This window comes from Pogona vitticeps, chromosome 1 (assembly GCF_051106095.1).
Source record: "Pogona vitticeps strain Pit_001003342236 chromosome 1, PviZW2.1, whole genome shotgun sequence".
NCBI lineage: Eukaryota > Metazoa > Chordata > Lepidosauria > Squamata > Agamidae > Pogona > Pogona vitticeps.
In genome coordinates this window covers 3,849,258-3,875,667 of record NC_135783.1, presented here as the reverse complement: position 1 = coordinate 3,875,667, position 26,410 = coordinate 3,849,258, and the positions used below count along the sequence as shown (strand labels likewise).

At 44.8% G+C, this 26,410-nt stretch overlaps 1 protein-coding gene across 9 annotated transcripts in view; it reads right to left on the bottom strand.

The window, feature by feature from the left end:
- Positions 1-26,410, bottom strand: part of NCOA1 (nuclear receptor coactivator 1) — a 291,778-nt gene that overhangs the window by 166,772 nt on the left and 98,596 nt on the right. Inside the window, exon 1 of one of the 9 annotated variants that reach the window (XM_078381578.1) lies at positions 13,463-13,653. The exons of 7 other annotated variants lie outside the window; for them this stretch is intronic. The gene's annotated coding sequence lies outside the window, so the exon portion shown is untranslated. Of the gene's footprint in view, positions 1-13,462; positions 13,654-26,410 lie in introns of those variants that run through there. One more of the 9 variants, XM_078381597.1, reaches the window with a different exon arrangement.

Genomic DNA, 26,410 nt, shown 5'->3' with positions numbered 1-26,410 from the left:
ATGCAAACTGCTTTAAATGTTATGGGGAGGTCTATAAGCCGCACACTTTGTGATCGAGTTTAATGTCAACAGAATACCACAAGTGTTACCTGTGATCTTCAGAATGCAATCTTCAGATGTTGAAGATGGCCCAGGTTCAAACTCTTGAGTGCTCCCAAAGTTCACTAGGTAGGCAGAAGCCAATTGCCATGCGAAGTGAAATGGAAAAGAAAATTCAGGGTACTAGGAGCAATGATCCCACAGTCAGTTCCTGTGAGAAATGTTTGCAGGGAGAGCCGGATTCTATAGCAACAGCATCACATGAAGTCAACTTGACTATGACTACCTGTGAGCGAGACTCACCAAGTGTGCCATCCTCCCCAAAGAATCAGCCAGGAGTGACTGAAGGATGTGCTGTAGGAGAACTAATTAAAATTGACGATGGGGAGATAGGGCGGAACAAGGCGGTTGAGGTATTCTTGGCTGAAGGGAGACAAAGACAGAAGTGGGACGAGATAAAAGAGGAGGAGGAGAAGGAGGAGGGGCGAGGAGGAAAGGACGACAAGAGCGTACAGACGGAAGAAACAGGAGAGACAAGGTACAAATTCATAAACCTATTACAGTAAAGGAATTTCCCAACTTAAAGATGGGAGGAGGTCTACTGCCAGACCCTCCTAGTGAGATTAAGAGGGACAAGCCGAGTCAAAGATCAGGATGGAATATGGGAGCAGTTTATCCTACAATGGATATGGGGAAGAAGGAGACCCCTTCTGATGCCAGCAACTATCTCCCCCTTCTGGAGAGAGACTACGTGAAACATCCATGTTGCAGGACAATGTGTGCAGTATTGAGCTTCCCGGTGCAGAACAGAGCTTCTCCAAACATCTTTGGGGTGAAGAAGGAGTGAAAAATAGTAGAAATGTAGAGTTTGAGAAAGTTAAAAGTTACAAGCTGTTGCAGGAGGTGAACGAGTTGGATCCTTTTGGTTTAGGCATTTTTTTACGTTAAAACAAATAAAGAACCGTTATTTGTACCGGTCGCCTCCTCTCCTTCTGTTCTTCCCACCGAAATCCCGGGCCTGCCTACAGATACAAAAGAACCCAACCACACTACCCTAAGCAACCAGGGTATGATCAGCTCTCCTTAACTAGCTGCATGGCTGCTGTGTGGTTAAACATGACACGACTCATATCTGTGTCCCTTTCTCAAAGCCTCTCGGTAGGAGCTGCTCCAGGGAAGGCGGACTAGAGATGGCAAGTCAAGTCAGCCCAATGGACCACAGAACGTTCTGCTTACATTATACCAGAACCGCAACGAAACCACTATATTTCTGCTCTGATATTAGCCTTTGGTATAACTCTATTTCACTATTATCTTTCAGGCAAGAGTATCCTGCCTTCAGGGTTCCCATCCCTCTGGAGCCACACAAACAGCCGCAAAATGAGAAGGAGAGAAAAGAGTACAGGATGAACCATCGCACACCATACACAATTCTGCTGAAGGGAAGATGGGCATCCATCCGGAGGGATCACCCTGACTTCCCTGCCCCACCTCCTTCGGGTGCTGCCTCTTGAGTGGGCACCTGTCAGAAGAGGCAGGACTCAGAACCAGTTTTTAACTGAACTGTTTTAACTGAAGGTTGTTGTGGGTTTTCGGGCTCTTTGGACGTGTTCTGAAGGTTGTTCTTCCTAACGTTTCGCAGAGTGCTACTCCTGTCCTCTGAAGATGCCCATGGCCACAGAGACTGGCGGAAAGTTAGGAAGAACGACCTTCAGAACACGGCCAAAGAGCCCGAAAAACCCACAACAACCATTGGATCCTGGCCGTGATGTTGGAAGCCACTCGGAGACGCTTGCAGAGTGCGGGCGGCATAGAAGTCAAATAAATAAATACAATAAAACATGTTGGGCTAATGGCCAAATCATACACATCCCTAGGAAAATTGGGGGGGGAGGTCTTTTCCAATTTTTTTCCAAATCTGTTTTTGTTTGTTTGTTTTCTGAAAAAAAGGGGGGAATGGACTATGGAGTATGTTATTTTACAACAATAAATGTCTATGACATGGTATTCAAACTATATAACATGAAGACCTTAATGAAAGACTTCTGAGACTTTGTGCAATTTAAGTTTTTTGAGAATATAAGTTATATTAAGGAACTCAAGTCCCTTAATTTGCTTGGATGCAAGATTCTTTGGCAGACAAAGAGAACTCACCGAGTTCCTTGGTAACTGAGTGCTGCACAAATCATATACACAAAACAATGGGACACTGGCTAGTCACAAAAATGCTGAAGAAGTGATTTAATAATCATAATCTTTCCAACAGAAAAATAATTAGGGTTCCAGCCTTTAAGCAAACACTCCAATTCAAGAGGGAACATTTCCTAACATTTTAATGATGTTTGAGTAGAGAGCAATTAGAACAGCGCTTTAAAGAAGAAACACTACAGGAGATGAAAGGTCAGTGCCAACCGATTAGGAACAAAGGGTTGAAAGAAATTTAAGCAGTGCCACGCAATGATATTTTCACACAATCTAAAGTCCAGTCCCCAAGGCCTGGCTACCTAGCAGGATCGGACTTCCAAACACCACTGATGAACACAGCTGTGCGAAAGGTCTTCTATGCCAAGCATCACCGCAAACATGTCCTGTGTCTAAGCATCTGGATCATGTTATCCGCATCATGGAAGCAGAGGGAAATCTGCAAGTCTAATTACACTTTGGGATAACTAACACGGCCACGCTCTAATAAATACTCCCTTTAGCATCTGCTGATCTAATAACAGGCACCAGAAAATAGCACGTGCTTATCTATGGGGTTATTAGCTCTCACTGTCAAGGCAAATGGCCTGTATCAGGCACAGTGTAGGGAATAGGAAGACTTAAAATGAAACAGGGGAAGCACTAGGTCCCACCAGTCATGATTTCTCAAGGCACAGATCTGCCATTTCCATTTCAAAGGGACGGAGAATCAAGGCAGTCTGCAACTATTGGGCAGTTTAGCCAGTTTCATTTGGGTTCACACGGCTTACAGCCACGTGGCTGTCCAGGGCTTCCTCTCTTGCCCCCATATCTGCAATGTATCTCCTACGACCAGATGTTCTTCTGGAATCTGTGAGCTGTCCTTACAGAGGAGACAGGGGCTTCTGCAGCCCTTGACTCCTTCTTGAATGTTTGAACATATGACAGTGAAGCCAGCCAGAACATCCCTACACCAGACACTGAAAATACGGAGACTTTCAACCTCCTTCCCTCCATCACTACTGCGTCCTGCTCTTCTCGCCTCCCTTCTTGATATAGACCAGTGGTGGCAAATCTTTTGGGGCTTGGGTGCCCAAACGGGGGGGGGGGGGGAATCAGTGGGCGGCATGTTGCAGCAGTGGAACAGGAAGTGGCGGTGACGGAACCGGAAGTGGCAGCAGAATGGGGAATCCCGGCACGGAGGTGCCTTGAGACCCCACTCCGGATCCGGTGTCAGGACCATCTGCTCCAGATCCGCCTGCTGAAGCGCCAGCACCGCAGCTGCAGCCGCCTTCTGCAGCCGCCTTCTCAGGTTTAGCTGTGCGGGGTGGGGGATAGTGATCTGGTGACTTATGGCTCGCGTGCCGACAGAAAGGGCTCCGTGTGCCAGCTGTGGCACGCGTGCCATAGGTTCGCCATCGCTGATCTAGACACTGCTAAGGCATTTCTGTACCATTTCCTCTGAACGGCTTGCATGTCAGTGAGCTGCCCCCCACCACCCACCCCCTTCCCCAATCTTTGGCTAAGGAGGCTGGAGAGCTGCAAGACCGGCTGGAAAAGAGGCTTGTTGCCCATCTGCACAGACTTTCTCCCCCCCCACCCCAAGTTTGCCTTTCATAGATTCAAATTGTTTTTTCACATTTGTTGGGGATACAGTCATCCTATTCAGGTGCTAATTTTAAAGCATGTTTGAGCAGGAAATTCCAAGCCTTTGTTCCCCCACCACCACCTGTTGCTGGCAGGAAGGGAGGTCATCTGGAGAGGTAAGCTTCTGTCCCATCTGGTGTCTCCTCCAGGCAGCTGGGAGGAAATCAGGGTTCCCAAACACAGAATCTCTTGGGGAACAGAGTCTCACCTCTTCAAGACTGCCCTCCTTTACCTATAAATGTCTCCTGTGCACACATGTTTGGATTGCTGGAGGACCGAAGTGCCGTCCCTGCCCCATTCCTGTGGGAAACTGGACTATAGGAGAAGGTGAGGATGCTGTGAAGATATCACACAACATCTGTGCTATCACATTTCTAAGGCGGTCACAGATACTTCCCATTGTCTGAGATGGGTCCATTATAGAACCTCAGAGGTAAAGATCAAATAAAAAAGGCAACTGGGTTTTCTGAAGCACCTGTCCAAACCTACCACATGGGATGCATGGTTTTGTCCTCATTTTTATTTCTCCCCCATGGATCTGAGATCAGTCGTGTGGCTCTCCTACGACTGGACCGTCTTGAACAGAAAGAGACAGCAAACTGTTTGTTGTTCCAGCATAACAGCAAAATGGCACACATTACAGCAAACCTTTCCAGAGCAGAAAAGACAGAAAACAAAGCCCTACGCAGGATGCTACTCTGTGTAAAATAGGGGCTAAACAACATACTCTTAATGCTCCTGTTGTTACACAGGAGTTACCATCTCAGTGAAAGCTGCAACATGGAGTAATATGGTGGCTGCTTTCATTCTAAGCATATCACAATGTGCAAAGAATTGTGAAACACCAAGAGTTCTCTAAAGCATATGGAAAAGAGGGTCACACAAAGGCCAGCACTGGCACACACCCTGGGATCTACACAAAACCACAAAGGGACACATCACTTCCTTCTCCACACGAAGACAGAAAGCACATACAGTAAAAGAGAACATGGAAAAACACAAACCAAAAACTACAGCAGAAATCAGCTGGGGAATCCCATCTGCTACTCTTTCTGAAGAGACACTGGATACTGCTGCAGATTTTAGAACTGCCTTGTGTGGGGTTTCTGATTCACCGGTATATGAGGAGGGAAAAAAACCTGGAGGCCAAGAGGCTGAACAAAGCTTTGCAGTTTCAGCAAAAGCAGACACAGTCCCGTCTGGGGCCGAGTCACTGAGAGTCCAACTTAAGAAACGAGCATTCATGAAGATGACCCCAAAAAAGGAGGCCTTTGGTGTGATGATTGCCAGCAGGTCAGGGAGGAAGAAATGATCACCCGATCTGGAAAACATACGAGCAGAGGGTGGGAGATTAACCCATCCCACATGTTCTAAAATGAGGTAAGACTCAAACTTCGCTTCTGGTTCCCAGAGGGCCAACCGCAACCATTGGCACTGGATCTGTTATAGTTTGTGCTCGAATACCTCCCTTTGAAAGGGAGAAGCAGCCCATCAACCAGCAGAGAAACTCCTAGGATTAGATATGCAATGGAAAGCCCAAGCAATACAAAGACACTATATGTTACTTTCCCATTCACTGCATGTGATGTAGAATCCATATTGTCCTTGGATGGAGACAGCAATACCTGGCCTATTGTACTTTGGCAGACCCACATCTGTGCAAACAAAGTGAGGCTCAGAGGGCTTACTTGTCTCTGTGTAAGAGCACTGGTTTTGGTTCAGATATAAATATGAGGGAACCATTACAGTTGTATGGAGGGGAAAGGGCCATGGCTATTATGAAAAACTTGGATTTCTGTCAATCAGCTTGGCTGATTCACACAGATAACATTCAATCTGTCTTTCTTTGTCTTTTGCAGAGGGAGAGAAAAGAGTTTAAAAGGAACCTCACAAATTCTCTTCTGGTTCAACCACAGCTTTGAATTCCACACTTTTTTGCTACAAGTCAGCCAATAAAAATACCTTTGCACTGTAGCAACATTCATCTGACAAACCTTACCTTGCAGTTCTGGAATCAAGCAAGTCCTTCCTCTCTAAGAAGCCAAAGTCTTTAAGCACATCTATTAGGAAATATAGCGTCCTCACAATGCCACGGATGCAGCCTTCTTCTGTTTGTTTGATAATGTGCCTCATTCAACAGTACCAAGCAGTATTTTAGACATTAAACCAACAAGCTCCCAACCAAACTTGGGTGAAAAGCTGGAATTTCAAGAGCAGTAGTGCTGCCTTCAGTAAGAGGAAACCAGAGCTGCAAAACTAAAGAGAAGGATTCTAGCCCAGAAAACTAGGCCCTGCAGATACCTAGTATGACACTATTTGCCTCTGTTTCAGACTGCATTGTGAAATACCCCAGCGTGTAGGCTTTGCTGAACCCTGCTTTGCTACTTCACATGCACAGTCCCACATCACCATTATCTATGTACGTATTTGCAAAATCAAAACGAGTTTGGGACAATGTATTCGCGAAGGCTTTCACGGCCGGGATTTAATGGTTGTTGTGGGTTTTTCAGGCTCTTTGGCCGTGTTCTGAAAGTTGTTCTTCCTGACGTTTCGCCAGTTTCTGTGGGCGGCATCTTCAGAGGACTGGAGTAGGAACTCTGTCCATGCTCTGTTGCTGTTTGTTGGATAGTTGAGTATTTATAGCTGTGGGAACAGCTTTTGTCTTTTTTCAGGAGATAGGGTGATCAGCATGTTTTTGTTGTGATAAAGGGGGGGAGAGATTATCTGTCACTGTGATTGATGGGTGTCGTTAGCTGGTCTTTTTTGTGCAATGATCCCTGGCCCCCTGGCCCTTGTGGCTGGGTAGAGTTTGTTGACCTTTTGCAGGCTGTATTTTTCAGAATTGGAAGCCAGGCCGTGTTTAGTTTTAGGCCTTCTTCCTTTCTATTGAAGTTCTGTTTATGTTTATGGATTTCAATGGCTTCCCTGGCAAAGTCTATCCTACACAGAGAAAAAGAACGGAAGCATCAAAAACACAAGGTTGTGTAGTTTTGCAGAAACAACATATGCCCCAAATCAGATAAATCTAATGCTCGGAACCATCAACCAGCTCAAGGCTGAATTCTACCTTCTGGTGGACGAAATGAGCTTCTATGACAGTTCAGGAGTTCAAGACATACAAGAAAGCTACCAGGCCAGACCAAAAGGTGCAACTAGCCTAACATTCTGCATCCTAGGACAACCAAGCCAATAGCTCTGGGAAGCCCACAAGCAGAGTTTGAACACAGCAGCACTCCAGTGTTGTTGAATTCAGAGTCATACTATGATTTATTTATTATTGTTTCTACTTCTTAGATTTGTATATCATCCCATTAGTGCAAAGCATTACTATTCTATATTATTTCTGAACATGAAGCTTTTCACAGACCCAACTTGTCCAGCAGCTCATGCTGTCAACATTTCTATAAATCTGCCCAATTCCCTGGAAGCTTGTAGTTGTTTCACCTTTTGTGTTACCAAAATCCCAACAAAAAAATTATAGGTAGTGTGAAGAAAATGAATCTCTTCCTGATCCATTTTCAATGGTTGACTTTAGTTCTAGTGGTAGGAAAGAGGAAGAAAAGCTTCTCTTTGTACACTCGGTCTACATTAGACATAACTTTACAGTGATCTCCGCTTAGCTGCCTTCCCCTCTCCCCAAAATTTCAGAGCCCCATACAATATGTTATAACCATTCCTTATCGGGAATTTACCTCAATCATCAGGTCCATTTTGATTGCCTTTTTCTCCACTTTTTCCCACTCTGAAATATCCTTGAGCTGTTGTAACCAGAATTGTACACCATGTTTCAAAGGTGGCAACAACATTAAATGTGCATTATGTCACCACAATAATTGGCATTTTAAATTCAATTACTTCCCTAAAAATTCATAGCATGCAATTGCTTTTTTCACAGCTGCTGCACAGTGAACTGATTTTTTTTCTTTCTTTACACAATCTGCTATCAACAAAAGGCCAATTATTTCTTTTCTGTGTGGTCACAAGACAGATCAAAGACCCTCAATGGTTTTGTGTATTTAAGATGTATGGTTTTGGACCCCGTGTGCATTACTTGCATACACTTCTGATGTGCTGGACCACAATTTCCTCTCAATAGTAGTAGGGGTGGTGGGAACCCAAAACATCTGAAGAACATCAGGCTTGGGAAAACATCTCTAGGGAGGGAGAGGAGAAAACTAGCAATCCCCCACTCGTCCACCAACAGATTTTGAGTATGAAAACTGGGAGCAATGCACAGAGAGATGTCAGATATAGAAACAGGAAATGGTCATGGTACCACACAACTTTGTTGTTGTTTTAAGGTTCGCAAACCACACAATGTCTCCAGTTATTACCTCTATGTCTCAACCTTTTTCCAAAAAGCTCAGAGACCAGTTCCTGTCCCTCCTCTCTACATAGGTTCATTACTCCAGAGGATATATTGTATTGTATTCTTGCATTTCCAATCCCTTCTGCACCATCGCTTGGGTCCAACTCGGCCCCTGCCCTCCATCTATAGTTAGCTTCACTTCCTGCAATTCCCTCCACGTAGGTCCATTTCTTTCACAAAATGTTTAACACACACAGCTCCATCTGTTCTATGCAGTCTGTTAACACAAATCCTTCTGCCATCTTCCTTCAGTGACTGCTTCTCTTCTATATTTAAGAAAACAACCTGTTTTCAGCATTACGCACATCAAATGTAAGCCCCACCAGCCACAGCCTATTGCTGTGCAGCAAACAAAAAGCCACGAGGGAGAAGGTCAACCCTTTCTCAATACTCCTGCAAAATGATCCTAGCAAAGCAAGTAGAAAGATAGCACAAGGGAAAGCATTTTATTAGTGGTGGGCTGCCGCCTCTGCTACGGCCTGACCATCTTTCCTCACCTGTAGCTGTAAGGTCTCCATCTGAGCTATCCTCAGTGATTCCTGCATGAGCCTGAACTGGAGCAGGAATCCACTGAGGATAGCTCAGATGGAGATTTCTTTACAGATGGAGATTTCTTTACAGAAGGCAATCCTTGCACCGGACCATTTAATAAGTACGGTGGTGCCGAGCATGACGACGATAATCCGTCCCATTGAAATTGCTGTTTAGCGAAATCGTCATGCAAAAACCCTTTCCCCATTGGAATGCATTGAAACCCGGTTTAATACGTTCCAATGGGGAAAATACCTCCTCGTCCAGCAAAGATGCATGGGTCCGGAAAACACAGGGCAGCCATTCTGCAAAGCTGAAAAAATCGTCGTCTTGTGAACAAACGGTTCGCGAAGCACGGACGTAATTGACGTCCAGCAAAAAAACCCCATTGGAATGACTGTTTTGTGAATCGCTATAGCGATTGCAAAAAGTCATTGTTATGCGGATTCATCATTTAGCGGGGTCGTCGTCTTGCGAGGTACCACTGTATCTGCCATTTCTCAGAAGCCATCAGCATTCTCTGTATGGAGACTTTCCTATTCTGTGGAGACAACTTCAAGTAAATTGAAGCTTTTCTTCTTTCTGCAGTATTCTGAAGAGTGCTTCTCAAACAGGTGGTCCACTGGTCCATGAGCCACCCGTTGCTGGTCCACAGTGAGCCACAGGAAGGGGGGGGGGAGAAGAAAAATGTTTTCAGAAGCCTAACATGGCTCCATCACAGCATCACAGTTTATGTCTTCCAAAACCCCTTGGGATGCAAAAGGCGTGGGGTGAGGAAAGTATGTGCATGAACATACCTTGTTTCTTGAGGCAACACCCAGCCAGAAGCTCGGGTGCATGTGCGACATAATTTTCTTGCAACACGTGTACACACATATGCTTTGAGCAGTTGAGATGGTGACTACGTTCTATCAGGTACACTAACTACTGTATTTCTTATTGGCTCACAGTTTCAAAATCAGACTGAGGACTAATACAAGACCTACATATTATTTCTTCTTAGAAACTGCTATCAGAGTTTCGTGGCGCAGTGGTTAAAACGCTGTACTGCAAGCTAAAACTGTACTCACGACCTGGGGTTCAAATCCCAGGTAGCCGGCTCAAGGTTGACTCAGCCTTCCATCCTTCCGAGGTCGGTAAAATGAGTACCCAAGCTTGCTGGGGAGGCAATGTGTAGCCTGTGTAATTAAAAATTGTAAACCGCCCGGAGAGTGCTTGTAGCACTATGGGGCGGTATGTAAGTCCAATAAATAAATAAATAAAATAAAATATCATGGCTGACTCCTCAACCATGAGTGTCATGAACACAAAGCCTGTATACATGGCACTATCTTCAACTGAGCTATAGCTTGGAAAGCTGGCAAACAAGAAACAACCTCACTCTAGTAAAGATCAGATGTTTTGACCTTAACATGCTTACTGAATACTTCTTGATGACTTTTTCGCTTCTTTTTCTTAACTGAATGTAATATCTTGTTTGAATTTTTTCATATATATATGTGTGTGCATGCATGCACGCTTTTTCAATGCAATTCCTTTAAATTCCAGAAACTGGCAAGCCTACACTTATCCCTGCCACAATGGGGCAAGACTGCCCCATCAGACAGTTTCAGAAGCACTGATCTAGAGAAAATTCTCCTCCAGCCAAGGCTAGCTGTATAAAAAGCTAGAAAACCACACCAGCCGCTGCAGATTCTAGTATCTCTCTTTATATTACAACTGTTTCTCTATATAAATTAGACTGAGACATGCTGCAGTAAACACCCTTCTTCCTGGAACCCAATTAAATATTTTAGTAAAGCATGACAGTCACCGGACACCTCAAGAGGCCTGTGAAACACAGGACAAATGGGTCCCCACCACCTCCATATTTCTCAGACTCCTCTTCCTGACACTGCGGTCCTGTGGGGAAGCCATACACAGGAACACTCGCCATCCCTGAAGGGCTTTCTCTTGAACCCATGGAAGAGGCTACCATGAAGCCACATGACACAGTTTCTTTATTCTCTCTCAAAGGGTCAACAGCCCTGATGGAAGAAGGAAAAAAGACCCAGCAGAGGCCACAGGCAAGAACACAACCTCCACCCAATTTTTGGCACTGGAACCACGTGTGGTTTTGCTTTACCCTCTAGGTATTACAGCAGTGGTCCCCAACCTTGAGCCTCCAGATGTTCTTGGACTACAGCTCCCAGAAGCCTTCACCACCACCTCTGCTGGCCAGGATTTCTGGGAGTTGAAGTCTAAGACTATCTGGAAGGCCGAAGATTGGGGACCGCTGTATTAGACCACTGGTTTTTAACCTTTGTTACTCAGATGTTTTTGGACTGCAACTCCCAGAAGCCTTCACCATCAGCTCTGCTGGCTGAGGTTTCTGGGAGTTGCAGTTCAAAAACACCTGAGTAACAAAGGTTAAGAACCACTGTATTAGACGACTATTTGCTCCCGAACTACCGGTTGACCAACGCAAGTGTCAGCTGGGGAGCAAGAGCTGTTTAGCCTAGTAAGCAGCAAACACAAGAGTGCCAATTGCACAACTCAAATGAGTATTGTTAGCAAACTGAAATATTGGTATCTTTCATTTACCTCTCCTGCACAATCTCCTGCAAACATTTGGTCTGTCGGCTTGTTTACATGACCCTGAATTTGATTCGGCTTTCCCTACACAGAACCAGCATGTGTTGCATGTTGGCTAAAAATACAACTTATGGGATGGAAAATCCCCACTTCTGATCTCGCCACTGGCAAGCACTCATGCAATGAATTTAGGCAAGCTCCAGTATGTTCTCTACCTTAACAAACGAACAACACTGGCCTACACTGCAAGATTGCTTGTTCGGATTATGGGTGATGATCCATCTGCATAGAGATCACCACTGGTGATCCTAAGCCTATGCAGAAAACTGCCTGGTTCATTACTGTACTCCAGAGATAGGGAAGAAGGCCAGAGCCAAGAGTGCTATTTCGCTGCACAATGACTGCCACACTTAATGGCCAGACTCAGGATTTGGTTAAAATGTATTAAAGGACTGCCAAAAAACTCTATTTTGCATGGTCTACCTCCATTCCAGGTATCACTATGTCTTCTGCAGGTATTGTCTGTGTTCAGGCAAAGTTGCTAAATTTGTTTATCAGCAGAAGGTTCCAAACCACTAATTCTTGAATGCCTTGGTGCATTTTGAAGAGGAAGCTAAGGGAGAAAAGCACGCGGAGGATGGATGACTTTTGTGAGCAAATATTTCTCTGTTTGTGTGGAACAGAGAGAACTTCATCTGTTTGGGAAGGTTTAACAGGTGAAGAAAAAAGCTGAACCCCCAATGGGGCTCAAGGTGGCTCCCACGGTTTAAAAAGCAGAATTTTAAAACGTAATAAATTATACATTAAAAAACAATTAAATATGGTTAATTAAAATATATTGAATGATTAAAAACATTTAAAAATGTAAAAATTCAACTAAAGAAAACAGCATTTCAGGGACTCAATTATGATTGTTAAAAGTCTACCTGAAAAGGTGGGTCTTCTGCTATTGGTGGAAGGATAGAAGGCAGGGGGCCAGCCTGACCTCCCGAGGGAGAGCATGTCATAACCTGGGAGCTGCCACGGAAAAGGCCCTCCTCCCTCGGGTCCCCATCAACCATGCCCGCCCTGGCTATGGGACCAAGGAGGAGGGCCTCCTCTGATGATCTTAAGAGTTGGGAAGGCTCATGTGGGGAGATACAGTCATTCAAACAACCTGGCCCCAAGTTATGGGAATTGCAGTCCAACACAACTCAAGGGCATCCTATTGAGGAAGTCTGCTCAAGATGATCCATGAGCAGTTAAGTCTGAAACATCCTGGAACTCTTTACTTCGCTCCATGGAATCTTCAGAAACTTAAAGCAGTCCCGGTAGTTAAACAATCACCATGCTGCAACTGATCTGGTCTCACAAATTCACATTTTTGACATATGCTCTGAACATATCCCAAACCACCGTGCTCGGTAGGACAAGAAATAAACTCCTGTTTTCCATTTGCAACCTGCTTCAGGACAGAAGGTAAACTGAAAGGCAGCACAGAAATGCTTCAAATGGAATACAGGAAACGAAAGCTAGAGGTTCTGAGTGTGTAGTGGGCACAACTGGAGTTCAGGAAGGCACATGAAAATCTTTTGGAGGTCTCGTCATGATCTGTACGAAAAAGCTGACGATGCCAATATCCAGAAAATACCTGCAAGAGATTTTTTTCCCTCTTTTGTTGTTCCTTCTCTTGCAATCCCCACCTTTACAGCCCTAAACCACACGGCATCAGTAACACAGCATGACTGTGCACTTTACCTCTTTGATCATTTGCATAATATATATATTTTTTTACTTCCTGTTAAACATCTGAAGCACAGCTGTTTCTCTCTTTTTCTATGAGGGGAAAAGCAATGTGGCATTATTAAAATTTTAAATCATTGCCGTGACTTTAGTCACCTCCAGTATGACATCCTCCTAAGTCTTTGCTGGTCTCGTTGGTGGCCTGGGAAGCGGGACAAGTCCCACGAACGTGGGTCCTGACTTAGAACGCGGGGAGAAGGAACACTAAGAGTGGATGCAGCCGCAAAGCAGAAGTATAACTCAGCGCGCCACCAACTCTGGAAATGCTCCCGAGGGAGCCTAGCCACTTTGGGGAGTGGTGCTCCCCCACAATTCAGGATCTTCTCTGCTAGGACCTACCTTCTTCCCCTCCTGCCTCTGGAGCGGGTCTCCCTGACCCATCTGGGAGGGCTGCAAGAAGCAAACCGGCATGTTCCCCCCACACAAGAGGCTTTGCTCTTTCTGTCTTATCAACAAGCCTTCTACTGCAATGCCTTGAAGACAGCACTCGACTGCAGCAAATCCCAGACAGAAGGGCTTTCTGCGCCACTCCCTCCAGCAAGGAGCTGGCCTTTGAAGAAGAAGCAGCAGGAGCAGCAAGCAGGAGGAGGAGGCAGAGAAAAGACCAGAAAAGAGAACCGAAAACACTCGGCTCACAGAGGCCCCTTTTCCCCACTGCACAGAGGATGTGTGTCTTCTGGAAGGGATTTTTTTCCCCTTTTTTAAAAAGAAAACTTTCCCCGGAGATAAGACTCCCAGCCCGGGAACTCTTAAGTTAGCTGAGACACGAGGCATAAACACTGAGCAGCCGCTGGTGGGCCAGGCAATACGAAACAAGAAAAGACCAACATGTCTCTGATAAGACAATCTACTCACAGAGTAGGTATTTGAGCTTTTAAGTCACAACCTTCTGCCCGGAAAAGAAATACAGTGGACCTTCGACTTACAGACGGCTTGACTTACAGACTTTTCAAGTTACAGACTTCTCTGGCCACAAAATTTAGGTTCGACTTGCAGCTGGAGAATCGACCTACAGACCCGAAAAAAACCCAAAATGGAACAAAAACGGAAGAACGGCCGGTTACGGATTAATTGGTTTTCAATGCATTGTAGGTCAACCTGCAGCCACCGTTCCAATACGGATTAATTCTGTAAGTAGAGGGTCCACTGTACAGTGGTGCCTCAACTTACAAACTTAATTGGTTCCGGAAGATGGTCGTACAGTGGTGCCTCACATTGCGACGTTAATTCGTTCCAGCGAAATCGCTGTAGAACGAAAACATTGTAATGCGAAAAGAAAAAACCATTGAAACGCATTAAACCCGTTTAATGTGTCCCAAAACTCACGGTCCAGCGAAGGTCCTCCATATGGCAGCCATTTTTGCTGCCTGTGCAGCGAGGAATCCGTCCCAGAAAACAGCAGGGGGCCATTTTGTTTACCCGGCGGCCATTTTGAAACCGCCGATCAGCTGTTGGAAAATCATTGTTTTGCGAAGAATCAGTTCCTGAAGCAGGGAACCGATCGTCACAAAGCGAAATTCCCCCATAGGAAACATCGTTTTGCAATCGCAAAAGCGATCGCAAAAAGTTCATCGTAATGCGGTTTCATCATTAAACAGGGCAATCGTAAAGCGAGTCAACACTGTAACTCGAAATGGCCGTAAGTAGGGACGTTAAGTCGGGGCACCACCGTATTCTGAGGGCACCGGTGTCTCGGTGGGCTTCATCAGGAATGGAGCCGCCTTTTCTTTTATTGTTACAACAATAAACAGTCTTTGTGCTATTGCTGCTGCCACTGGAAGAGAAAAATATTGAAGACTTTTTATTCAATGTAAGATTTTCTGATTAATATACTGGAGTAATTTACCACTGCCCCCTTTTTAGGAACGAAAAACGCTGGTACCTAGCCCCTTGGTTCCACCTGGCCCAAGACCATCCACTCTGTCTCATCCACTGCAGGTCTCCCAGATTCCTAGCAGAATTCTTTCCTAGCCCTACCCACAGGACCCTGCTATTCTCCCAGTTATCAAAAAGACCCAACCCTGCTAAGCATCTGAAATTAGAGGCGAATGGATGTGTCGAGGGTGGCAGCGTGCCTCAGCCTGCTCTTCTAGAGGGCGACTGGAAACCATCCTTCAACAGGCTTTCCGAGATCCTTCTGGCAAGAGAATGTCCAACTGAATGGAAACCACAGAGTACACCTAGATGTCACCCAATTGCACACGCCTTCCTGTGGGTGCCCATCAAAGCAAACAGTTCTGCGTGAGAGGGACCAATGGCCTGGCTCAGTAGAAATTGGCTATGTTTAGCCTATACAGATGGCAATTAAGACAAAGATATCCATCTTCAAATACTTGAACGGCTGACACACACAAGATGGGGCACATTTTTTCCCATCTGCGGCTACAAAACGTAAGATCAAAGGGTTCAAATGACAAGGAAGGGGATTTCAACATAACACGGCATAGAATTTCCTAACTGAACAAGATTCAGGGGATCAATTGTCTGATCAAACCATGGAATAATAGCCTTAGAAAGTGCTAAAGCTTTCTTGGGGAAGAGGTTTTTAAGTAGAAGTTACATTTTATTTGTAAGAACATCAGAAGAGCCCTGCTGAATCAGGCCAGGGGCTCGTCTAGTCCAGCTTCCTGTATCTCACCGTCGCCCCATCAGATGCCTCTGGGAGCCCAGGAGAGACCACGAGATCCCTGTCTCCTGATCCCCCTCTTCCCCTGCATCCGGCCTTTGGAGGTCCCTTCCTTCGAAGCCTAGCGATTATATACATCCCCATCATGGCTGTAAGAAGAGTGGATAGCCAAGGCAGATGATGGTTGGACTCAATTACTTTTCAGGTATCTTCCAATTCTGTAATTCTGAGAAATCTTTACTTGCCTCACTAGCAGCAAGCTGTGATGTTGGGCGGGGCAGGGCTTCTAATAACGTCAGATTAGATGGAGAAAGGAACGTGACACAGAGCATCTCCTTGTTCCTTAGATGTCCCATGCTACACAAGCCTCAGGGAACTGTGCAGGAGTGTGCGATTATTACATGTACAAATGAGCTGCTGCTTTTTTTTTAAATAAAACTTTCTCATGCCGGCACATGCTTTCCCTAGCTGTCCAGGTTGGCAAAACAATGGGACTAAACTGCCCCAAATAATCTGAGGTGTTTTCACCCAAGAAAGGAATAGAAACTAGTGGGCTATGCAGCTGTAAATGGAGGTCACGCACCAACACTGTGCAAAAGTTCATTCTTCTCTACGGTATTACTCTGGTCATGTTTGAGAGACATGCTAATAGGGTTTACTGCACGAGATCATGCTCAGCAAAATCAGCTTCAACCAGCCTCAGCTTTTCATTCCATGCATCCCAGTAGTAATGACTGGCAAAGAGAACGTTTTACACTCTGGAGTAGCCAAATCTTGATGCAAGTTTCCCGGAATGCAACTTTCTTTCAAAACCTAATTAGGGAAGCCGATGCAAACAAGGACAATCTCAACACCGAAGCTTCAGGGCAACTATCTAATCACACTACTTCTTGTGACATGTCCTTTGCCGAAGAAGCGGCTACGCAGCACCACGTTTGTTTAGATTTCTAGACATGCTCCAGTCGATCCGGGGATTTAACACAGCACTTCATTAACAGATAAGAACAATAGACTTGTTCCAAAATCATTGGGAAGCATCCAGATAGCACCTAAGACTTCACAGAGAATGCTTGCAAACAGAGGACTGGAAATCTCATGGGAGGCCAATGAATGACCCAAGAAGTAAATCAATGACAGGTAGACACTGATTCTTTAGAAAGGCTTCAGGTTTTCCTATGAGGTTAAGATCAGATGTCATTGTGTCAGGACTGTTATCCTAGAATTAGCGATAACATAGAAAAAATTATAGTTTGCATAGTTGTTTATTTCCAAGCCCAGCTATAAAAAAACAATAGTTCCAACTTGTCGGGATTATACCTTCACTGACTTGTGCCATTCTCACATCGCTGGGTTCTAACTCCTCACCCAATGAGCCAACCCAGGCTGCCAAACCAACCTTCCAACACCACGCAGGGTTGCCTCTGATCACAACTGGGCAATGTTCGAGGGCCCTTAAATAATTACGAAAGAAGTGTCACAGGATCACTCCCAGGCTAAATGCATCACACATGGTTTGCTGGGGGTGCGGGTGATGGTTCCCTCCTAAAAGTTGCTGAATCAATGGCGAAGGGCTGCTGAAGAGAGCAGTGACTCTTTTAACAACACCTCTTAATCTGAAAAACCCGAACCTTTGACTCGTGATCTGTTCATGCTTGCAAAAGGTGAACTGGGGGCTCAAGAGGATTCTGGGTTGGTCCTGAAGTCAGAATGTGTCCTGCAATAAAAAGCAATTTTTTCTTTTTGTCAGGAAAACTTGGATGCTGCAGCTTCTGCAGTTTAAGTACCAACAAAGGCCAAAGAAAAGCCAGAGGGAATACTGCTACGGGGCAGGCAGGAGAGTCAGTAACATGGAAAAGGCCGTTTAAGGGATTCAATGTGCCTGTTGTTTAGCATGTACAGTGGTGCCTCGCTTAATGAGTGCACCGTTTAACGACGAATCCGCATAGCGACGTTGTTTTGCGATTGTAACGCGATCGCATTGCAATGTTTTTAATGGTAAAACATCGCATTGCGATGATGGGTAAGCGTTTTGCTTACCGATTTTCACATTGCGATGTTTTTTAACAGCTGATAGGCGGTTCCAAAATGGCCACCTGGTAAAGAAAATGGCCGCCCGCTGTGTTTCTGCCCGGATTCCTCACTTACCGGGCAGCGAAAATGGCAGCCGTATGGAGGATTTCCGCATAGCGGTGAGTTTTGTGCGGATAAGAATGCATTAAACATGTTTTAATGTGTTCTTATGGGCTTTTCCCCCCGCATAGCGACGAATCCACATAGCGACGATTTTTTCGAAACGGATTATCGTTGCTATGCAGGGCACCACTGTAGAATAAACAGGTGAGACTCCATCCGCCAAGGTTCCTGGTGCACTAGGAACTGGAGAGAAGGCAAGGTAATGCCTGAACCCAAGGAGATGGGGATAACCATTTAGTCTCAGTTGATCCAAGTCTTCACTACATCGCTGATAATTTCATCCTGTCTTCAAAACAGCCATTTGGTTCTTATAAGCAGCAGAGTTAGATTTTATCCTGGCATTATGCCGGACAATAAGGTGAAAACACCTGACATTTAATTTTTACAGCCTTAATTACCCTTAATTAGATTTTAATCTACTGTACAAGGCATAAACATGCAGTTCAATTCAAGAACTTTTTAAAAGTAGAGGAATAATGGCATCTTATATTCTACGAATGCTGACACTTTATAATCACACAACACCACACACAACATGCTTGAGAACAGTATTTGTCAAAAGGAAATATGGAAAATTAATGAGCTTAGGGAAGTATAATAGTCTGACTTGTGTTGCAAAATATGAGGCCTGTCCTTACGCTGCCTGGAATTCAGCTCAATTCAGCTAAGACTTGTTTTTCATAAATGTTAGGCTTCGGCGCTTGTTGCTGCAGCCTTCAAAATGCTGCTTCAAGGTACCTGGGCAGTGGGATCTGTGGGTGTGCTTGTCTTATTATTACTCAACTGTTTACAGAAAACAGAAAGGTACAAGATTTCCATCAGAAATTTTTTGAGTAGCAATGTGGACAGGGATTATTGACCTCAGATAGGATCCATGCCTGTTTAGAAATAAGTCCACCACAGAAGTGCTCCCACAGGGCCATTTTAATAGTCCCTGCAGAAGTCTTTGGGGTCACAAAGACATGACTTATCAACTAAACAACAACAACAACAGAAGTCTTTTGCCATCACCAAATATCTCCTCACTCCTGACCATTGCAAGAGATGGACAAATGCAAGAATTCAAATGCACATCATCATAATTATGAGCTGTCAAGTCAATTCTAACTTATGCCAACGCTTCCCAAGTCAGAATAAACTTGACAGCTCGTAAGAATGAATACTACTCAGAAGCAGCTTTACCTTTCCATTCTTGTAGAGGTGCCCTGATAGTCTATGGTTTGCCCAAGGCTGCACAGGCTAGCTTTTTACCGGCAGGCAGAGTAGGGACCCAACCTCACTGAGTTATCCAGCGAGAGATACAGATCTACTAGTTTTGTTCATCATTAGTTCTAAATCATTGTGTCAGGTCAATGGAGAGGATGAAGAAAGCAGATAGTGTGGTATGGAGGATACAGAGTATTTTAGTTTGGTCATGCTGCTGTTATTTTACTCTTTTTCTTAAAGATATACATAACAGCAATTTAGTGTTGTGGTTGTTATCATTGTTTCTGAAAAGGAAAGATGCTTCTAGTTTAAAATAGCTGTGAAATGAAACCAGACACATTCTAGAGATGCAGTGGTTAAACTGGAATACTGCAGTCAAGACTCTGCTCACAACCTGAGTTTGATCCCAACGGGTTCAGGTAACCAGCTCAAGGCTGCACTCAGCCTTCCATCCTTCTGAGATCAGCAAATTGAGTACCCAGCTTGCTTGGGGGGGGGGGGGGGAGATGTGTAGCCTAGATAATTAAAATTGCAAATCACCCAGAGAGTGCTTTAAATGCTTTGGGGTGGCATATAAGCAGCACACTGAGTTTTTCACATTTACTGGCCTTAGTATATCAAATTCTGATCCAAATGACAATTTAAAAGCTGCATGAAAAGCTTTCATTGGGTAGAATACCCTCGTTCCCATGGACAGTAAGGTTGAGGGGAAGGCACGTGAGGGCATAGTAAATGAAAAGGCTCATACAGTATATTCAAAGTAACCTGCCAAAAGAATTAATAACAGGAAAAGCAGAACTTTTCAACACCACTAAAAATGTTGCTGAAAAGCAATATGGCTCAACCTTAATAAATTGGGTGTGGACAAGCACCACTGAAAAATACAGTTAAGTAGTGACGCTTATGAAACTGAGGGAACCCCAGCTACTTTTCCTATATTAATTTTTCTCTTAATATCATCTAGTCTTATATCTTCTTCTTTAACTATAATCTCTTTTGTGTTAATAATGCTCTTGGGAAGAGAGGGAAGAAGTTCCTACACGAGGTGCTACAAGTTAAATTTAAAATCCCAGATGGGCTTTCTAGCCACTGTGACAACAAAGCAGGTTCCTTATTATTCATGGGGTCGGGAGAGCAGCCGTAGAGGTTGTTTCAGAGCTGGCACAAATATCTCTTGCCTCGAGCAAGCCCCTTTATAGCCTTGTCTGTATTTCAAAAATTTATGTAAAAGATATATATTGCCAAAGGAGGTGATAGTAAGGATTAGGTGTAACTGAAAAGCATTCAAATCCTTTAACTAGGTCAACAGTCACACAACCAGAAGTGCAGTGGCATCTTGAAGACAAACTGGTTTACTGTGGCATAAGCTTTCGCAGGCGACAGCTTAGAAGCGATTAGGAGACAGCTCAATAACAGTTCCTTGTGTACCGTGAATGAGAAGCTTCCCGAGGCTCATGGAGAGCAAACAGTATGGGCAAAGGAACTCCAGGAATACACAGGGCCAGCCACACCACTAAGCAGAGGGAGGTAGCAAATATTAGGGGCACAAGGCAGTGGCAAGATGCTGGAGGCTAGACCTAGGTGTGCCACGCAGCCTGCCTGGCAGCCTCGAAGCTAGCCTGCAGCCAGAGATGCAGTGAGGCTGTCATCCTGTCCCTAGTGTTGAATTAGAATTCCTCTGCCAATCCAGAGGGAGCTCTAGACGGCTTTTGCAAAAGGATGAAGCGGTGCCATCTTGTCCTTTGCCTCAGGCAGCAAATTATATTGGGCCAACCTTGATAATAGGAACCTGGCATTACAAGGATATAACGGCCCGACAGAGGTCCTTGGAATGACTAGTTAGAAAGGTGCAGCCCCACCAACGTCCACTAGGGGCCAGCGACCGCATCTGCAAATCTCAGGACCGTTTTCTGCACCCACAGTTCTGCAATATGGGTTTCTACAGGCCAGAATCTTTTATGCAATTCTGCCTGCTTGATTCTGCATCTAGAATTAGACTTAACAGAACATGGGACATGGTTGGAAGGCATGTAGGCATGCCAAGTGAGTAGAGAAAGGTCCAAGTATGTCGGGAACCGCCACATTATTTAATGAGATAATGCTTTCTCTTTCAAGACAAGCATGTACAACAACACAATGGGACATTAATGCCTGGTGCCAAAGACAGTGAAACTGAGGCCCAGCATCTAGCTCGCATTAACAAAAAGTTTGCTTTCCAAATTTATTTATTTATTTATTTACAATATTTTTTAGCCGCACCATTGCCAAATTGTCATCTGGAAGCAACATCAGGGAGGAGAGTTCCAGCAAAATGCTTGGAGACTAGGGAACTCTTTCCTTTAGAAGCACATGCAAGGAGGGGCAGTTCCTCAGGGCTGCCAAAAATATTCAGGCACTTGCAACAAACCAAACTTTCAACTAGATACGTCAGCAACCATGAGGCAAATTCAGAGTTGGTGGTGCTCACAGCCTTTGGCCAAACTCCTTCCTCTTTAATGGCATTTTGAGGGTATTGATGCTACGGAGTTGTCCATACCTCCCTGAAGACCATGTGACTCTGTCCTATGGACCCCGGAGCTGTATTTGGACAAGGGGCTGCAGAGTCTGTTCCTAGAGAGTTCTTGTGCACGCACACACACATAGACACACAAACACCCGTCAACAAGAGCAAATAATCTTCAGCAGCTTGCCAAATCACAAATGCTGAGATCCCTTAGGATGGCGCCGAGACAGCAGAAGCGGCATTAAACTCAGGTCACCGTGTGCAGCAGATATGTCCTCAATCTATAATGAAGAGATTGATTTCTTTCTCTTTGTTAATCAAAATAAATTGGGATGCCTACATTTGCACCATGTTTTTCAACTTCAGAACCACCCATGGGGCCAAAGGTCTGTTGACCGCCGCATTTTGCTTCACAGCCTTAAAGCCTGACCCACCTCCACATTATATAAGGCTGCTTGCAGTTCTCCTGCAGGCTTCTCACTCTGGCCTGAACACAGTTAACAAAAGGCCCCTGCCATGACAAGCGGGTTTTCTGTACTTGTGTGTGAGAGAAGAATGCCCCGAGGGAAAGGACAGAAAGAAAGGAACCGACTAGCGCCCAGTAAAGAGGCATAAAACTGCTTTGTTCCATGTTCTCTCTCCTGGGCCACCCCATTCCCGCTCCCTTTCACTAACGACGCTTAAAAGAGAAGCAACAACGCAAGGAGAATGCAACAGAAATCATATTATAGGAATTAAACCTGACGGTTCCAGAAGCCAGCCAGCCAGGGTACCCCCGTGGCAGCCAACCCACAGAAGACTCTTTGTTGCTTAACCCTAAAGGGAAAATAAAACCAAGGATGGGCGGTGACGTTAAAGACCCATCATGAACCTTGTACAGATTGAGAGCTCAGTGAAACCCAAAGCTGCCAAAATCGCAACGGTTTTCACTGACGCCAACTCCACGGGGCATTCACAAATCCCACAGAGCTGCAAAGTCTGTTTGAAGGAGGACTGGAAGTCTGTGATCTGCATCTGCTCTTGTCTGCCTGGGCTTTTAATAAACAGGTACAAAGTACCCCTTGGCCCACAGTGACCGGCCAAGGGGTACATGGGAAGCCACCTTAAGAGTTCAAAGTCCATCACTGCTCCAGCTGTTACAAACCTACGAAGCAGCCATTGCTTCTCCTTGATCCAGTCAACCACGATCACCGGAAGGAACCTTGGAGATTATACAGAACAGGTGCACCGACCATGGATTTGGGACACCCTCTGTTTCTCTGAAGCTTCAGCAAACAAGTTCAAATTCACTCTCTTAGATAGTTGGGGATATTTTACCAAGATCAGGCAGCATCCTACCTTCGCATTTCACGTAAAGGTGTTTAACCAAAGCCCTTGAGATTACGCAAGTAGTGATCATCCCTGCTCCTCAAAAAAACACTTAACACTGATTTTAAAAAAACGGCACTTGCGTGAACAGCATTTCCCATTGATAAAACAATAAGGGAGCCCACAAGGAGCTGAAGCCCACAGCCCCTAAGAACACACACACACACACACACACACACACACACACACACACACACACACACACACACACACACACACACACACACACACACACACACACACACACACACACACACACACACACACACACACACACACACACACACACACACACAGAGAGAGAGAGAGGCTGCAGCTAGTAGTCGTTGGGTTGTACAGCGCCAAGGTAGGGGATCCATGGCTAATGCACCCCTGATGGGTAGCCAGTCAGGTATGGGGTGGAATGGACAGGGGAGGGTGTCTCTTTCCAATCCCTCACAGGCCATTCTCCGCAGGGCTGAAAAGTCAAGAGTAGAGAGTACTGGGCTAGAGGCAAATAATGTGCGCTAGTATCAGGTGGCTTCCCATGTTCCTAACGGACTAAAGAGTTCAGATTGGGAATGCCTATGCAAAAATAAAATAAAAATACCACTTTCTTGTACCCTGTTTAGGTACAAACACAAGCCTTCCATAAAACAAGTGACTAAGAAGCCATTCCCACTAACGCATGAGGAGTGGCAGCGGTGGGAGGAAGCAGGTGGCATTCAAACGTGTTCTAACTTTACAGGTAACGCAGTTGCTCCATATATGTGTACAAGAGAAAGCGTGCATTCATACAATGCAAAATGGCAAAGACCCTTCCAGTAAACCCTGGTAGAATATAAACAAGGATACCAATTTCTGCTCCATTAAGAATGCAGGAAAGAAAAGGAATTGATCTATGCGAGAGAGACTCGTCCAGGCTCCCTACGAAGCCAGAAAGTAAAGCCCAAAAAGCACAAGCAATTAGCTAGCGGCCCGACGTCCAGTAGATATTGCTTAGGAAAGAGGCTCAGCGGGCAGATGCAGAGTCCATGCTTTCTTTAATATATTCTTACCTGACCATCAATAGTGGAGTGCTTTTATTAAACGTTTTGTGTTCTATTTTCACATTTTAATGCTTAGTATATGTTTATTTTTTTTCATTATTTTGATGTTTACTCTGTTGTAATTTAATGTTGTTGATTATTGTTCTTATTTTGCTGTAAACCACCCAGAGTGGCCTTTGAAACCAGATGGGTGGCATAATAATCAAACAAATATATAAATAAATAATCAAGGAGGCGGAGTTGCTTCATAAAAACATCAGGAGAGCCCTGTGCTGGATCAAGCCAAGGGCTCCTCTAGTCCAGTTTCCTGTATCTCACAGCGGCCTCACCAGATAGATACCTCTGGGAGCACACGAGACCACGAGAGACCTGTCTCCTGCATCTGGCCTTTGGAGGTCCCTTCCTTCGAAGCCTGGAGATTGTACATCCCCATCAGGGCATGTCACCTGCGATGGACTTTTTCCTCCAAGAATCTGTCCGATCCCCTTTTAAAGGCCTCTCCTCTGGGCTCTGCTTCTGAAGGGGGTGGCTTTCTTTCCGGAAGAGGCAGGGCTTTCAAGCATGAAACACACCTATTTAGCCAATAAACGGAACGGAACAAGCCATGGAACCAACAGTCTTGGCAGTGGCACCAGCAATTTGGAACAGGCTCCCAGCTGAGCTCCACCTGGCCCCCTCCCTCCCTCCTTCCTTCCTTTGTTTTACAAGCCTGCTTCAAGCTATGCTTTTTAAAGACCCCTCCAGCGCCATCCTCTAAGGACTTGCCAAATCTGCCCTGCTGTCCAACTAGTCCTGATGCCCTCGGTGTGCTTGTTTTATCCTGTTTTACTGATTGCTCTGTTTGTATTTTTTGATTATTTCTTACTCTTTTGTTCATTATTGCTTTTGATTTATTTCTCGTCAACTGCCCAGGTTAGTGCTTCGCACTAACTAGGAAGTATAAAAGTGAAACACATGCATACATACATACATACATACATACATACATACATACATACATACATACATACATACATACATACAGACAGACAGACAGACAGACAGACAGACAGACAGACAGACAGACAGACAGATTTTCACAAACTGATTAGCTAGTGAGATGAAAAAGCCGGACTAATTCTAGGTCTCCAAAACCCAGTGTTTTTTGGACTGCTTTTAAGGGTTCTTCTACCAAGAGCATATTCTCTGTATGCAAAGGATCCCAAGTTCAATCATTTCCAGAATTCCCAGGTAAGGAGAAGGCTGGTGGCAGATGAGTTCTTTCAGATTCCCATTTTGTCATGCATAATATCACATGTGAACATCCACGGAGACCCATAAGACATTGTCACATTTTCAGAGAGCCAATGTTTTAACAACTCCCAGGCTGGTTTTATTCCTCAGCAACCTATTCTACAACTCAACCTATTTGCAGTAGGAAAAAAAAACTTCTTGAAACCCTTCTTGGTGCTTTGGTAAGTAACTAGACAGGTATCAAACAGAATTTCACGAAAGGCTGAACTGATATAGATAGATCCCACTAAATATTTGCTAATTAGTTGATGAGGTAGTTAAAGTGTTTAAATAAAATCTTTATATTGGCCATTTGAGTTATTTATTTTACTAAGCCCAGCAATGATAATCCACAGGCAAGTACAGAACAGAACACTTTTCCCCTCAGTGTCTAATTCACTCAGTGTCTCATCAAATACTATAATCTTGGATAATGTCTGGATGACTTCTCCTCTAGTTTTAAAGTATGCACGGTAATCTCTCAAATTGCACTGACAAGGTAAACAGAGACATAACACCAAGCATTAATAAGAGGTATTCGTCAAGCAGTCTGCTCTTGATAGCTGCTTTAGTATTTCCTGGTCAACAAAGGATTAAAGCAACATGTTGGTGCTTCATAGTAAATACAACCTGGCACAAATATTCACGGCTGTGGTTACCGTCTGATACTTCAGAGACTAAAGAATTAGAAATGCAGAAGCTTATAGCTTCCAGTAACTTAAAACAATTTTTGCCAAACCAAAAAGCAGGTGTCTCCTAACCAGGTGTGTTGTTGCAGTGACACCTCTACAGAACTACAAGAAAACTCAAGCCAACATACAACCAATGCTAAACCAACTGCACAATCTCTTTTCAGCCCAGCTTCCGACTCCAGCCTGTAGCACTGGACTCATGCATGCATGCTGACCCCAGGCCTGCTTGCTTGGGGAAGGAAGCTGGTGGGACTGGCAACAGCGACTCAGGGAAAAAAGCTGGTAGGATGGGCAACAGCGCATTTGGGATTAGGATGGGGAGTCTGATTACAACATTAAACCAGGGTGCACCTGCCAAGAAAAGGTCTGGTTCCATATCTGGAGTCATTAGGGATGCAA